Here is a 13,210-nt window from a genome sequence, read left to right as displayed (position 1 = left end):
AGTTAACATCAGAAAATACGGCTCACGTCAGCTTAAGCTAACATCAAGCTAACACTGATGAACTCCATGAAACATAGTAACACGGCTGTTACTTACTTTAGACATCATGACGGCAGTTGATGGCGTAGTTGTTGGTAAAGACAGGATTTTGTTGGCTGTTCTACAGATGAAATAATTATATAATTCTAGTAAATTGTGTGTGTTTGTACCCTGATGCAGTATTTAAGGTAATTACAGATATCTTATATGTTATTGCAAACAATAACTCATAATCAGAACTCACAGATAACATTGATTTGGTGTGGATCAACATCTCCAATTAAACTACCTGGTTCTTCATATCTTGATTTGGAAGCAATAGCTGGTGCTGACTGCTCATAGACATTATGCTGATGGAGTGTGAACGCTGTGAGACGCTTAATCTGCTGTTTTGCGAATACTATCTATATTTGCTATAAAGTGTCTGATACTGTAGTTGGTGACTGGGTGATTCCACAATTGGACTGTCCTGCTGATTTTACATTTAATAATATGTCTGAAAAGTAAAGATAAAGACAATTTAAACATGCAAGATCAAATTCTTCATGGTTGAAACATCTTTTGTTCATGAGCGCTTTTACAAAAAGTGTACATTTTAGTCCCTTGACCTTCACCCAACACTCAAAAAAAATGATTTATGGCCATCATAAACATTAAGCAAATATTTTACAGAAAACATTTTAAAAAAACTTAAAAATATACTTTACTTATTTATATTCATTAGAAGCAACCCAATTTGGATAAATCCAAAACTGATTTAATTGAATTGTATAAGACCTATTAGATTTTTCTAATGTGCAATAGTAACAGGAAACTCATCATCAACCAGGAAATTGCTTAGCTTGCACGGTGAACAAGAAATGGCTCTTTTTATTTTTACAATCTTCTGCCATCCTTTATTATTCAGTGAAACTGCAATGAAATAATGATGCGCATTAACTTAGTTTTTAATGTTTTTGACCATATATTCATGTTTCATTTTGCTTATTTTGAGAGATACTCTAGACAAATTGCTTATTTTGAGAGATACTCTAGTGAACTAGCTAGCTAGCATCCTTGCTAGGTCTGCTGTCATGTTAATGGGTACAAAAGGTAGATTAAATAAACGATGGGAGTGATTTATTGTGAAGCAGTATATAAAGATGTATTCCATTAATATTCAGCTCAACAGTTCATGGTTTTGTAATGTAGGTGACCGCAACATACTAGCATGGCATGAAGTGACTGATAGCATTAGCTAGCTAACTTGCATGATGGTTAGCATGAGAGTTGCACCTCAATAGGTATGTTCTGCACATAAAGATTTGCTTTAATTAGTAGTTAAGGTGTGAGTGAATAGAAATTCTAAACCAGGGAATTTGATCACGCCCCCTTCTCCACATGTAGTCAAGGTGTGGTTTAGACTCTTTGGGTGAAATGTCTCAGTGGCATAGTCTGGTATGGTATGGTTGGGCATTTGGATTAAGTGTGTAGCCCAGTCTGACACCTACACCAAACATTTGCTATTTACAATTTACAATTTTGATAGCGTACAACTTCATTATCTGCATTTGTTGTGCGTATGAATACAAAAGTGCCAATTTTCTGCTTCTCACTGGCCTTGAATGCTACTATAGTTACAGAGCATGATGAGAAAATTAGCCTATTGGTGCATCACATGTTGCAAGAAGCCTAACTGACCTTAAGACATTTTTGCCTTTGCTGGGGTTTCACTGCAGGTGAATCTCTTTGGGTAAAACAGGCACAGTAATATGAGAGAAACATGATACATATTTGCAGTGCATTGCCCAGCAGATTTAGATTAGCCAATACAGTCCCATCAAATTACAGTCAGGTGTGTTGATTTCTCAGCAGCAAAGATACCTGAACTGCAGTAAAAAAGTGGTCCTCACATAAGATGTAGTGGTGTTTGAGTTCTGCTATTGTAAAACAGTCTCATGAAACAGAAAAATCTCCCAAATGGAGCAATTAATTTAAGAAGCTAAAACTAGGAGAAAGTGAATTTTGTAGAGTTTGTAGGAGTGCTATAAAGATTGTGGCTCAGAACTGTTTGAAAGTCAAATGCAGTGGAAATCAATCTACCATTTAATTTTTAACAAGTCTTTGTTTAGATGATGAACAAAGAAATGCATTTTAACATAAAACACTATTTCAGCAAATCTCTCAAAAGAGGTAATCAAAAAGTTAATCTTAAGACTGTGCTTATAGACTCTGTATGTTAGTTCAAATTGGGAGCAGCAGTACTTCTGGGCAAAAAAGGTTACTATAGAACCCTAGTTTAGTTGGGTATGATTGGTTGGTGGGGCGTTGCCCCACTAAATGACACTCCTGTTGCTGGGCCTGCTGGCTACTTGAATCTGTGATGAATATGGCCACAGAGTTGAATGTATGATATAGTATATGGTATAAGATATTATATTCTTGATTATTTGAGTATTTGAACTAGAGTACTATAGAAAGTTCTTGGAGTACGTTAATGCTGCTGAGTAGGCAGCATTAGACTGGTTTCAGTGGAAACTGGGAGGTGCAGGTATGTTTCCTAAGGTGAAGATGTAGAAGATTCTGTGGAGACCTTCACAGGCCTGAAGGCCACCTTCATATCAGCTGACTGTGCACTGTGACACATCAGCGTGTTCTTCACATGATCTCTGAACTCATACACAAATGGGTCCAGGCAGCTGTTGAGACTGGACAGGCACAGCATGATGATGTACAATCCATGAGTGTCGTTCTCGATCCCTCAATCCAGAAGAGAGAAATGCACCATCAGTGTGATGTTACTGGGCGTGAAGCACACGAGGAACATCACCAGCACAATGATCATGAAGATGACAGCCTTCCTTTTCTGCTTGTTGCTGCTGGCATTTGTAAAAGAGCTCTTGAGGGACTTCAATATTAGCAAATGCGCCACTGTGCACACCACACAGGGAACTACATATCCCACAATGCCCATAGTCTGCTCTCCAGTGCTGTAAAAATAAATAAATAAATATTTATGTCACGCTTCCCGGCTCTCAGTCGGACAAGATTTCCTGGTTTAATGATTGCTTTCACCTGTTTACTTATATAGGCCTATTGGTTAAATTCTCTCTTTGCAATGCGTTGCTTCTGTTTTGTCAGCGTGTACCGAGGCTTTCTCCTGGTTTGTTGTTACACTGTTATGACCTTGTTTTGTTTTTCATTGTCATTTTTCAGACTTAGCCCTTTGGGTCAGTTTACCTGTTTATTGGCTCTTTGGTTTCAACCATCACTTGTTTATCTACTTTGATTTTTGCCTTATCCCATGTATCGTGTTTTGCTGCTCTGGTTTTTGTCCTGTTCTGCTGTAAACCCATTTCCTTTGGTTTATCCTCCTTTTAATAAACCCTACAGTTTATTTTACATCTGCAAGTGTCTGGTTCCTCAACACAGCATTACAAAATACTTTGCCATCATGCAGACAGCAGATATCAAGGAGATAATGGGCAGCCCTATCCGCAGCGCCTGGGGAGCAGTTGGGGGTTGGGTGTCTTGATCAAGGGCACCTCATTCATGCACTATTGGCTCAGGGGATCAAACCGGCGACCTTCTGGTTGCAAGACTGGCTCCCTAACCTCCAGCCCACGACTGCTCCATTTTTTTTTTTTCGTGTGGTGGAACACCACATACACACTAGTGAATGCATACACACTAGGGGGGCAGTGAGCACACTGGCCCGGAGCGGTGGGCAGCCCTATCTGCAGCGCCCGGGGAGCAGTTGGGGGTTAGTGCCTTGCTCAAGGGCACTTTAATCACGTACTGTCGGCTCAGGGGATCAAACCAGCAACCTTCTGGTCACAGGCTGGTTCCCTAACCTCCAGCCCATGACTGCCCCCTTGGTTACTCAGTCTGTAGGAGCCCTCACACAACAACAGAATGAACAGCAAAGACAGTTGACCACGATAATTAACAACTTAAAAGAAATCACTACTCGGTTACAGAACTTAAATGAGTCTAGGGAGGTGGCCCTTAATATGTCTGTTTCTCTGCCTCCTGTTAAATGGAACCTTTCCTGTAAACAAACCAAATAAATTTGATGGTTCACCAGACCAGCGTGGAGGATTCTTGTGAGAATGTTCAATATTTTTAGTAATTCAGCTCACATCTCCTTTTTGATTTCACATTTAACTGGTCGAGCTTCAGAATGGGCTGCTGCTGTTTGGCCACAAGTTGAATCAAATTTGTGTGAACAATTTACCAAGAGGTTTAGATCTGTCTTTGATCATCCTCATGAGGGATGCTTTCAGAGAGAACTGCTAGTTAAGCTCTGACAATGTAATCATTCTGTGTACACACTGGAATTCTGCATTTCGATCTCTGGTAGTGGTTGGACTGAGCCAGCTTTGGCAATCACTTTTCACAATGATCTTAATGCTGACATCCTTTCAGAAATGGCCTGTAAGGATGAGGAACTCTTCACCTTAGCTATTCTTCTTGACCAACTCAAATCTGCCAAGATCATCAACTCACATCAGACCCCAGTTGTGCATCACCGAGGAGCCACCACCACCCAAGTTTCACCTGTGTTTCCATCACAGACCATGGCCAGCCAGAACCCATGCAGTGCGATTCAACATGTCTCTCACAGGAAGAATGGCTTCAGAGGTTACATGGAGGACTATGCGTGTACTGTAGTGTTGCTGTTTGTGCTTTATGTGAGTGTTGAGCGCATCCACACAGACCTCAGATGCCAACCCCTGGAAAGCACGTGCAGTGTACTCCAAATGCTAATGTGGTGAGTGCTCCCACAAAAGCGTTGGTTATGAAGTCATTTCAGTTGCCTGTGACCTTGTACTACCTCAACTCTGTCTAAGTCTTTTCAGCATTAATCGACTCTGGTGCAGAGGGAAATTTCATTCACAAGTCACTTGTGGACCAACTCCAGATTCTGGTTGAACCTCTTCCAGCCTCTCTTCATTTGTCAGCCGTGGATGGAGATCCAGTTGGATAGAGGAATATTGATACACTCAGTAAATCAGTCATCATGTGTACTAGTGCTCTTCATAGAGAGGTGATTAGCTCCTTTGTTTTAAACTCTTCTGTCATCTCAGTAATTCTTGGACTTCCCTGGCTCCATAGGCATAACCCTAATATCTCCTGGTCAAAATGGGAGATTCTCAGTTGGTTCCCCTTATGTCGTAACTAGTGTCTTGAATTCCCCAGTTTAGTTTTAACCTCAACTACCATAGAAAGTTCTAATCCTGATCTACCTGTAGTCATTCCCCCCAGGGTATTAAGACATTAAAGAAGTAAGCTCTTTAGTAAGAGCAAGGCCACAGAACTTCCCCCTCATCAAGGGTATGTTTGCTCAATTGAACTGATTGAAGGTGCTATCCCTCACAGATCTAGAGTATAACACTTTACACAGAAAGAAAAAAGTCTATGGAGGAGTATATTCAGAAGGCTTTAGCACAAGGGTTCACTCATTGTTTTTCTTCACCTGCAGTAGCGGGTTTCTTTTTTGTGAATAAGAAGGATGGAGGACCCTGTATAGATTTCAGAGGTCTTAATCAGATTATGAAGAGCTACCCTTTTCCTTTACAGTTAGCTCTGGGTGCTTTGGAACAGCTTAGATGCACTACCATTTTTACTAAATTTGAGCTTTGTAGCGCTTAAGACCACTTTCATCACCATTAGTGGGCACTATGAGTACTTAGTCATGCTGTTTGGCTTTTCAAATGCTCCCTGTGTCATTCAGGCATCCATTATGTAGAGAGACATGTTAGGCAAATTTGTCATTGCTTAAATAGATGACATTATGAACTACCCTCCACATCACACTACACACATCAGTCATGTCTGTCAGGTCCGACCCAGATTATTAGAGAACCATTTGTATGTTAAGTGTGAGAAATGTGAGTTTCAATTGCAATCTACATCATTTCTGGGGTATATTATAAGTCTTGAAGGAGAAACTATGACGACTCTAAGGTTCAATCAGTCTCAAATTGGTCAGTGCCCACTTCTTTCAAGGGTTTGCAGCATTTTCTTGGATTTTCAAATTTATATTGTAGATTTATTCATGGATATAGCAGTATTGCAGTCCCATTAACTGCACTTCTTCAGGGTAACACTAAACAGCTCATCTGAAACCACCAGGCTGAAAAGGCTTTCAGCTCCTTAAAGTCAGCATTTACTTCTGCCTCCATTCTCAAACACCCAGACCCTAATCAACCCTTTGTTGTTGAGGTAGATGCTTCAGATGTTGGAATGGGTGCAGTCCTGTGTCAACGCTTAGGTTCCCCACCTAAGTTACAACCCATTGTGTTCTATTCACACAAGCTCACCCTGGCAGAACACAGTTATGGTATTGGTGATAGGGAGTTGTTGGCTATGAAGCTAGCATTTGAGGAGTGGCATCATTGGTTAGAGGGTGCTAGACACTCATTCCTAGTTCTCACATATCACAGCAATCTGGAATATCTTCATACAGTTAACAGACTGAATCCACGTCCAGCCTGTTGGTATTTGTTTTTTAATCGCTTTTATTTTACCATTACCTATACACCTGGTACACGTAATACTAAAGCAGACACTTTGTCAAGAGCGTTTAGCAAACTCTTATCAGCAGCACACCAGAAAACATCTTGTCACGTGAGATAGTCACAGCACCCATTTTTAGAGAGGTTGATGAGGAGATGAGGATATTGATAAAGCTTTAGAGACTGTAACTATTACGGAGCAGTGCCCTTCTAACAGAAAATACGTCTCTAGCCAGTTTGTGCAAGTATCATTACCAGGGACCATTCTTCTCTTTCCTCTGAACATCATGGGGAAACTCATATTCAGCAGCTCATTTGTAATCATTACTGGTGGGAAACCATGTTGGGTGACGTTCATAGGTTTGTAGCCTCTTGTTCCACTTGTCCCCAAATCTCTACCTGCAGGTAAACTCTTGCCACTACACATTCCCACCTATAGCATTAGATTTCATCACAGATTTTCCCCTGTCAGATAACTATGCTACTATTTTAACTGTAGTAAAAGGGCTCTCCAGTCTATGCTGTGCACAGGTTGCTGGACTTTAGGAGGAGAGGAGGTGTTCTCCAGTACCTGGTTAACTGGCAGGGCTACAGACCTGAAGCTGGGTACCTGCTAAAGATGTTCTGGATTCAGGGTTGGTAGAGGAGTTCCACCAGCACCCTGCAGACCATCCAGCACCACGTCTCAGAGGTAGTCCTAGAAGCCATCCAGTGTGCCCTTCTGAAGGTTGTTGGTGAGGTCGTTCCTGGTGTGAATCTTCGGTCCAACGCTGCAACAGCTCTGGGAGGGTTACCTGAGATGCTTCCTGGAGTGTGGGAGGTCGTTGCGAAGGTCATCCTTGTTCCTTGGCCATCTCAGACTCCTTGGACCGAGGTATACTGTCATGCTTCCTTGCTCTTGGTCGGACTCCAACCACATTACAAACTCCAAGATTCCCCAGTTTGTCGAGTGACTCCATCAGCCAATCACCCGTCAAACAAGCCTTTCTCTTGTTTTGCTGTTATAGTGTTATGACATTGTTTTGTTTGTTGCTGTTGTTGTTTTTCAGATTTACCCATTTGGCTCAGTTTACCTATTTATTGGCTCTTTGGTTTTAACCCTTCTTTGTGTCATTTTACTGCTCTGATTTTTGACCTAGTCTGGTGTAAATCCTGTTCCTTTGGTTTATTCTGGTTTTAATAAACCTTATGGTTTATTTTCTGACCACGAGTGTCTGGTTTGTCAACCTAACATTACAGTTTACAGTGTTGTCCTATTTTCCCACAAGCTTATTATTCACTGCAAGATGGAAAAAAAAAGGAAAAGAAAGTGAAGTGATGGCACATCCAGTGGTAGCCAGATGTTTAAGGTCAGCGACTGTTGAACAAGCATTCTGCTAAAATTAGGCTTCCTTGATGTTTCTCTTGAATGACAATGAGATCAGATGGAAAGACAAAGGAGATCTTAGCTGAAGCCTCTCCTGCTGCTCTGATCTCCTTCAAAACTCACACGTCTCCTCTTTTAGTAGAGATCTTAATTACGTCACACATTGTGCTCAGATTTAAAGACAACACTTGTGTTAATCTAACACTGAACTAAAGACAGGAACTCAAACATTTTTCATCCAGCGCTTCCCAGTTTTGATGCTACAACTATATAATGTTTTTTTTTCTTCTGGGTGAGAAGTATCTCATGTCTCATTTTTGTCTGATTCTATTTCTTCTAAGCAATTTCAGCTAGTCTCCATTAAGTCTTCTGGGCTGTCAAAGAGCGAGGAGAGAACTTGTGAGCAATAAACATTTTCTTCAAGACTGATCAGTGAGACTGAGAAGTCCTGTAAGCTTGAGATTTTTTAGGAGCTCATGAGATGCAGACATTGTTCTTTGAATTTCATGTCTGTTTACTATCTGTGGCTACATTCACTGTGCTTGGAGCTCTATCTTGTATGTTTGCTTAGCAGTTTGGATACACAAGGAAGTCTAATATTTGTAATCCTGGAGGGAAAGCTTGTAGTCCTTATCAAGCTGGCTCCTCTCTGACAATGAAAACTGCTCCACAAAATGAACAACATCTTTCATGCAAAATTATGCAGCATCCTCAGATTTCAGGATTGTTGAACTGTGAAAATCTTTTGAGCAATAAACATTTTCTCTAGGACAGATCTGTGAGGAAGACTGAGAAGCCCTCTAAGCTGAAGGTTTTTTAGAAGCTCATAAGATGCAGACATTGTTCCTTGAATTTCCTGTTTCTTTACTACTTGTGGCTGCATTCACTGTGCTTGCAGCTCTATCTTGCATGTTTGCTCAGCAGTTTGGGTACACAAAGGTAGTCTAATATTGGTAATTCTGGAAGAAAAGCTTGTAGTCCTTATCAAGCAATACAATAAAGGAAAAATAACAAAGTAACAAATCTTCAAAATATTTTAAGCATTGCATCAACCCAAGTGTGCTTTTTTAGGGTTTGTGTTTTTATTATGTTTTGTTTATATATGTTTTAAATCTGCAGTAGCCACACACTGTTAAACTTAATGCTGCATTTTAGAATTAAGTGAATTGCTTCCCTCGCCAACTGCCAAGGACTGCTTCAGACATGTGCAATAATGTAGAAGTACAGAAAAAAGGTTTCTTGATAACCTACTGAAACGCATGATTAAATTGAGATTTTAGGCTTGATTAACTCAAAAATGTAATTAAATCTAATTCATTTAATTTAATTAATCTGTATTTCAGAATGTAGTTAGTAACATTATTTTGTTAATCTTCAATGAATTATGTCCACACTCATAATTTTCTCAGTACACTTCAGCAGTGCTGTTCTGTGAGCTATATTATATGTGGTAGGCTGTACAATGGTAAGGTGAGGTAAATATCATATTTACTATCATAGAGTGATGTCTATCATTTATCATTAAGACTAAATTATATTTATAGCTGGGCATTTATACGTATTAAATGATGCAGGCTGCAGGTGGAACCAGTGCTGAGTAGAGGTTCCTGGTCCTGGAGATCTACTTTCCTACAAAGTCTATTTCCAACCACAATCTGTCTCACATGATCCAAATGTAATTGTGATTGAAAATTCCACCAAACTACTTCCACAGAACTAAACTCTGGTTAACAAATTGCTCCTTGTTCTTAATTGGCATACTTAAGGACCCTAGTCTAATGCTTTATAAGTACCACTGCTTCAAAAATACACATTAATGAGCCTACAATATTGTGCATGAGCAGTAAAAAGGTTTCAGTGCAAACATTAATTAAACAGCTGTGGCTGCGCAAAATGTATTATTGCACTGCAAAGGTTTATTAGACACAGCACTGACATATATATTCTGATATAACTCTGATTATGCAGTTATATTGATGTGATCCCCACCATCCTCCCAACTTGTTTTAAAGTTTATTGCACAAATTTCTTAATACTGAATTTTCAAAACTCATTTTCAAACTCACACTCAGTTCTTTTTTTTTAGCAATTTTGTAATTTTTTGATGAGTCAACATTTCATCAGAAACAAGAACTCTTTATTGTATATTGCTGCGTTTGGCCGACACTTCCGAAGCAGTCGTTTGAAAATGCAGTATTACATTTGACAGTGTGTAGTTACTGCAGGTTTAAAACATATATAAACAAATATAATAAAAATACAAACCCTGCAAAAAGCACACATGGGTTGTTGCTATGCTCAAAATATTTTGAAGATTTGTTACTTTATTTTTCCATTATTGTATTTTTTTACGGTACAACAGTCCTGAAATCTGAGGATGCTGCATAATTTTGCATGAAAGATGTTGTTCATTTTGTGGAGCAGTTTTCATTGTCAGAGAGAAGCCAGCTTGATAAGGACTACAAGCTTTCCTTGCAGAATTACAAATATTAGACTTCCTTGTGTATCCAAACTGCCGAGCAAACATACAAGATAGAGCTGCAAGCACAGTGAATGTAGCCACAGATAGTAAAGAGACATGAAATTCAAAGAACAATGTCTGCATCTCATGAGCTTCTAAAAAAACTCAAGCTTACAGGACTTCTCAGTCTCACTGATCAGTCTGGAAGAAAATGTTTATTGCTCAAAAGTTCTCTCCTCGCTCTTTGACGGCTCAGGAGACTTAATGGAGACTAGCTGAAAATTGCTTAGAAAAACTAGCAACAACAAAGGAGACATAAGATACTCCTAACCCAGAAAAAAAAAAAGTCACATAGTTGTAGCACCAAAACTGAGATGCTCTTAGCACTGGATGAAAATTGGTCAGTTCCTGTCTTTAGTTCAGTTGTAGATAACATAAGTGTTAACATGCAAAGTCTAGTTCTGCCTCGCCTGCTCCAAAGTAAACTGTGATGGAAAAGTACCCACAGTGCCCCATAGTGGTCATAAAAGCAGTCTTTCACTCATAACCCTTTTTGATTCTAACAAGACTGTAAGCATTACAAAGGTCAAATTTAGTAAAAATTGTAGCACTGTTCAAATTCACCAGAACTAATAGTAAAGGATAAGGGTAGCTCTTGGTCTGATTAAGATCTCTGTCATCTATACAGGGTCTGAGTCCTCCATCCTTCTTTTTTCACAAAAAAGAAACCGGTCACTGCAGGTGAAGTAGAAGGACAAATGAACCCTTGTGCTAAAGCCTCCTGAATATACTCCTCCATAGCCTTCCTCTTCCTCCTATGTAAGGGGTACACTCTAGATCTGGTAGGGACAGCACCTTCAATCAGGTCAATTGAGCAATCATACTCTCAAGGAGGGGGGAAATTCTGTGGCCTTGATCTTACTAAAAATTTCTCTAAGGACTTTCTACTTGGGGGAGGGGGGGTGACAACAGGTAGATAAGGACTAGGACTTTCTATGTTAGTAGAGGTTAAAACCAAATTGTGGAATTTTAGACACTGGTTGTGACATAAGGGGGCTCAACTGAGAATCCCCCATTTTGACCAGGAGATATTAGGGTTATGCCTATGGAGCCAGGGAAGTCTGAGAATAACTGAGAAGGCAGAAGAGTTTAAAACAAAGAAAGTAAAGAACACTCGTACACATGATGACTGGTTTGATGTGTGTGTGTTATGTTCATTGGTTGAAGGTGATGTGAAGAGAGTCATGTGATCCCCCACTGACTCATGGGAGATGGAGTCCTCTAGACAGTTCATGGACTCAGGTGATCCTGCAGGGGAAAGGGGACAGGCAGAGGAGGTGTCCTCAGCAGGAGGCGTGACAGTGAGTCAGTGATCCCCTTTCCAACTGGATCTCCATCCGCGGCTGACAAATGAAGAGAGGCTGGAAAAGGTTCAACCAGAATCTGGAGTTGGTCCACAAGTGACTTGTGAATGAAATTTCCCTCTGCACCAAAGTTGATTAACACTGAAAAGACACAGACAAAGTTGAGGTAGTACAAGGTCACAGGCAACTGAAACAACTTTGTAACCAACGCCTTTATGGGAACACTCACCACATTAGCTCACAGTGTACTCCATGTGCTTTCCAGGGGTCGGCACCTGAGGTCTGTGTAGATGCACCTGACAGTCACGTAAAATCTGACCTGCAACACCACAGTACACGCATAGTCCTCCATGTAACCTCTGAAGCCATTCTTCCAGTGAGAGACAGGTTGAATCGCACTCCATAGGTTCTGGCTGGCCATGGTCCTTGATAGAAAAACACTAACAGGTGAAACTTGGGTGGTGGCTCCTCAGTGAGTTGATGATCTTGGAAGAGTTGGTCAAAACGATTAGCTAAGGTGATGTTCCTCACCCTCACAGGCCATTTCTGACAGGATGTCAGCATTAAGACCGTTGTAAAACGATCAACAAAGCTGGCTCACTCCAACCGCTACCAGCAGCCAAAGTGTGGAATTCCAGTGCCTACTCTGCCACAGAATGATTACATTGTCAGAGCTTAACTAGCAGTTCTCCCTGGGAGTGCCCCTCATGAAGATGATCAAAGATGGATCTAAAGCTCTTGACAAATTGGTTCATACATATTTGACTGAATATGTGGCCAAATAGCAGTAGCCTGTTCTAAAGCTCAGCCACTTAAACATGAAATCAAAAAGGAGATGCGAGCGATCAGGGAAATGGTAGCTGAATTACTGAAGAAAATTTCATATTGTAACAAGAATCCTCCACACTGATCTGGTGAACCATGAAATTTATCTGGTTTACTTAAAGGAAAAATTCCATTAACAGGAGGCAGAAAAACAGACATATTAAGGGCCACCTCCCTAGACTCATTGCTTTGCAAGTTCTGTAACCAAGTAGTGATTTCAAGTTGTTAACTATCAAGATCAACTGTCTTTCTTGTTCATTCTGTTGTTGTGTGAAGGCTCCTACAGAGTAATCAACTCATACAGCTGGCGATGCTGACCTAACATAGCGCCTTGGTTACTTCCTGCTGACATTATCTCCTTTATATCCACTTTTTGCATGATTGTGAAGTATTCTGTAATGCTAGTGGTGCTTTGATTCAAATATTTTGCACATAATAAGAACAGCTGCTGTGTTTTAGTTTCCTTTTCTGGGAAGATTTGTGTTAATGTAATTTAACACCTATGAGCTTTTTATACATTCCTTCTTTAGTCAGATCTCCATTTACCATTTTTTCACTCTACTAGAATTTATTTATTTTTTTATTTATCATTAAGACGAGCACCTCCACATTAAAAATGTAAGAAATATATCACTTACCGACAGAAGTATGGATG

The 13,210-nt window shown here is 40.1% G+C and overlaps 1 pseudogene; it reads right to left on the bottom strand.

The window, feature by feature from the left end:
- Positions 1 to 1,494: 1,494 nt before the first annotated feature.
- The window catches only part of LOC118819752, a 53,736-nt pseudogene continuing 42,020 nt past the window's right edge, over positions 1,495 to 13,210 (bottom strand).

The sequence above is a fragment of the Colossoma macropomum genome, unplaced genomic scaffold (assembly GCF_904425465.1).
Source record: "Colossoma macropomum unplaced genomic scaffold, Colossoma_macropomum, whole genome shotgun sequence".
NCBI classification, from domain to species: Eukaryota; Metazoa; Chordata; class Actinopteri; order Characiformes; family Serrasalmidae; genus Colossoma; species Colossoma macropomum.
This window is presented reverse-complemented; position numbering and strand designations above follow the sequence as displayed.